Here is a 4,194-nt window from a genome sequence, read left to right on the forward strand (position 1 = left end):
TAACAGAGAAGTTTTGCACAAATTTGGTTGATAAATTTTTATGTTTAGGATTTGTTTTTAGTGATTCTTGTGTCCGTTCTTCATAATCCACAACTGCCTTTTTGACTGGACATGGAGTGTTTATATACACCTTGTCGGGTGAAATCTGGCCCAGATTCTGATAGATTCGTTTCTTGTTGGCTCTGCGAGCGCTTTGGTCATGCAAAGTGTGCCGGTATTCTCGGCCGTACTGCTGACGCAATCGCTGACCCGTCTAAAAGCTTAAGATGGTCATGTCCTGACTGTAGGCAGCGGGACATTGATTTTTATAAACTTTTCACGGAGACCCGTTATGGTTTCTCGGAATTGAGTAGAAATCTCGGCTCCTTATGGGAAAAGTTTGAACTCATTAAGTCTAGGTTTGATGAGTGTCGTTTTATTGGATACTCATTTTCTACTCGTAGCGTAGCGTGTGGGACGTCACCTCTGGCTTTCTCCAAATCTGAGTCGTTGGTACAAGTTACCGCTCCCTCTAACTCTAAAATGAATAGTAATGTTTCCGATATTGCTGAGTCGGTGGGTAGCAAAACAGTTACAAACAAACCGGCAAGTCCTTCTGTTTTAAGCTACGCTGAAGTGGCAAGGGTATCTCCGCCCAGAGCCGCCACTCACTCTAATCAAGCGCCATCGCCTAAAAGTAATGAAGAGAAAAATAAATCATCCTCTCCTCCTGGCTGTTCGCGTGTAAATGTTGGTCACCAGACTGGGCAAGTCCCACAAGCTGCAGGTACAAGGGCGATAACCCCATCTATATTCTCCCCAACTCGAAACTATCCTACCGTGAACCCCCCTCCTGTTCCAAATAATGACATTTGCTTGACGGCAGTTCCTCCCAGAAAAGCAATATTTGTGTCAAGACTGGGACCTGAAACTTCGGTGGATAACATAAAAGGTTATTTGGCGACGAAAGTCCCATCAGTCAACTTAAAGCGTGTTAGCATCTTCAAAATGGCTCCTTCTCAAGCTAGGGCAATCTCCTCTTTTAAAATATTAGTTCCGACTGAAAACAGTGATATGTTGTTAAACAAATCACTGTGGCCAGTAGGATCCTTAATTAAGGAATTTATCCCTCGTGATCTTCCCCGTAATACTAAGGGAATAGTCTTGTCGCCTTCAAAAAACTAATTGTTTCTTCAGGCCCAGTATCTCCCATTTATCAAAATGTTAGGGGCCTAAATTCGAAAATTCGTTCCACTTTTCTAAATTCAGTGAGCACGGAATTTTTTTGTTTGGCCTTTACTAAAACTTGGCTAAAACCCGATCTTCATTCGTCGGAACTTTTTCATAATTCTTTCCAAGTCTTTAGAAATGATCGAGTGAATCGCATTGGTGGTGGTGTATTAATTGTTTTTTCAGTGAGCACGGAATTTTTCTGTTTGGCCTTTACTGAAACTTGGCTAAAACCCGATCTTCATTCGTCGGAACTTTTTCATAATTCTTTCCAAGTCTTTAGAAATGATCGAGTGAATCGCATTGGTGGTGGTGTGTTAATTGCCATATCTGCGTCAGTCCCGTCCAATTTAATTGAATTTCCCACTTCTCCTGACGTTGAATTTATCGCTATTCGTGCGATAATGCCTAATAAACAGCTATTTGTAACCTGCTCCTATATTCCTCCAAATTCTGATATCTCCATTTACAAGAATCACGTTGCCCTCATTTGTGAAGTGGGCAAGCGGTCTAGACCTACCGATTTGGTCGTTGCATTGGATGAATTCAACTTGCCTTAAGTCACTTGGTGTAGCACTGATAACTCTGGCTGTTTGGTTCCTACTTCAACGTCTGATAGGACTGTTGTGTTCTTTAGTGAATTGTTTGATCATAATTTTGGTCAATATAATCGTACCCCTAATTGTAATGGTAGACTGCTTGATTTCTGCTTTGCCAATTTTCCCGAGATTTACATTAATCGTTGTCCACCTTTTAGTTTACCTGAGGATCCTTATCATCCATCAATATGCATTTCCTTTCATCATATGAATGTTGGTTTGTTGAATTGCCTTAATGTGCCAAATCAAAGTTTTTTAAATAATTGTTATGATTTTCATAAAATCAATATTGTATTACTAAAACATCCTTGATTTCTCAACCGTTAGTATTGAAAGCTTATTGTCATCGTTCTACAATACATTAAATCTAGCTATTGCTGCATCTGTTCCGATCAGGCATTGTCGACCTCGAAGCAGGTGTCCTCCGTGGTTTAATAAGACAATTAAATATCACAAGAATAGAAAAAACTCGCTATTCAAAAAATATTCGAAAAGTGGCTCTGCGCTCGACTATTTCGCTTACTGGGTGGCGAGGCATAGATTTAACTCCCTCAACCACCATTATTACTGCAGATAACTTCCGTTCATTAAATCCTCTCTGTTTGCTAATCCTAAATACTTTTTTAACTTTGTTAACTCTAAAAGAAAAATTTCCACATATCCCTCTCATGTTTCTTTTAATGGCTCTGATTCCTCGAATGATTTTGAAATCTCAAATATGTTTGGTGAGTATTTCCGACGAAACTTTTCGATTGCTAATTTCGATTTATCAGCAAACTACCCATATCCTATAGTTAACTCTGTTTCAATTCCTAATTTGGTAATTTCGGAAGATGACGTTTTTAAAGGGTTGAGTTCTCTAAAATACAGTTGTTCGCCTGGACCTGATGGAATTCCATCATGTGTACTTAAATCTTGCGCTGTCGAGTTGTGTGGTGTGATCTCAAAGATTTTTAACATGTCCTTGTATTTAGGTGTTTTCCCTTCATGTTGGAAGAGCAGTTTCCTTATTCCTATCCACAAGAGTGGAAGTAGACAATTTGTTGAGAACTACAGAGGCATAGCCAAGTTGAGTGTCTTGCCCAAGTTATTTGAGCGTATTGTGACTCATTTGGCCTTTGCCATTAATTCGTATAATTCTCCGCACCAGAACGGCTTTCGGAAAGGGCGATCTACAGTCACCAACTTGTTAGAGTTTACCTGTCATGTTTTCAAGGCTTTTTCTAGTGGCTCTCGCACAGTTGTAATATACACTGAGTTAAGCAAAGCGTTTGATTTGGTTAACCATAACTTACTTATCTTTAAACTTCGGGCCTCTGGCTTTTCTTACTATTTAGTGAACTGGTAAAGCTCTTATCTGCACAATAGATCCTTCAGGGTTCTGTTTAATTTCATCACCTCGGATGAATTCCCCGTGACGTCTGGCGTACCTCAAGGCAGCCACTTACGTCCCATTTTATTCAGTTTATACATTAATGTTCTCCCATCGGTGATTAATTCCAGTCAGATCTTAATGTACGCCGATGATGTGAAACTGTTTTCTTTTTTCTCTATAGAATAGCAATCACATCAGCTTCAAAGTGACTTGAATAATTTTGTTGCATGGTGCTCTTTGAATCTTTTGAAACTAAATCTAAATAAATGTAAGAAGCTTTCTTTCTCAAGGAAAAAGTCGTTCATTACTCAGTATTTCATTGATTCGCACAAGTTGGAAGATGTCGATTCGTTCACAGATTTAGGCGTTCTATTTGACTATAGATTACGTTTTAACTTGCACATTGAGCTCTCGTTAAGCAAAGCTAGGTCCACGCTTGGTTTTATAAAGAGGTGGTCCAATGAGCTTGATGATCCATACAGTACTAAAAGGCTGTACATGTGTTTGGTTAGACCCATACTCGAGTATGCCTCAGTTGTGTGGTCTCCTTCCTATAGGTGCTACGTAGATTCAATTGAATCTGTTCAAAAGCAATTCTTGCTATTTGCCCTTAGAAATTTAGGTTGGGATACGTTTGCCTCCCTATGAAAATAGGTTGCTTCTGCTGTCCTTACCGTCTCTTGAGAAACGTAGGTGTGTTCTTGGCGTTTCCTTTGTAATCAAAGTAATAAATGGTGCTATTTGGCTCGCCTTCCTTACTTGGTGAAATAAGCTTTAATGTCCCTAACCGCTTCTTCAGACAATTTATCTTGGTTAAGCTTAGTCAATGTAAATATAATTATGAGCTGCTTAACCAGCTCAGAGTCGTTTGCAAGAACCTAAATGACGTCTACCACTTATTCTCGTTATCGGACTCTTTAAAGTCCATTAAAGCAACATTGCTTAATACGCGCGATTTACCTATGTCGTATTTAAACTAACTTTTATCCTTAAAAAGTCGTTACGTTTCGA

This window comes from Glossina fuscipes, unplaced genomic scaffold (assembly GCF_014805625.2).
Source record: "Glossina fuscipes isolate IAEA_lab_2018 unplaced genomic scaffold, Yale_Gfus_2 122, whole genome shotgun sequence".
Taxonomy (NCBI): Eukaryota; Metazoa; Arthropoda; class Insecta; order Diptera; family Glossinidae; genus Glossina; species Glossina fuscipes.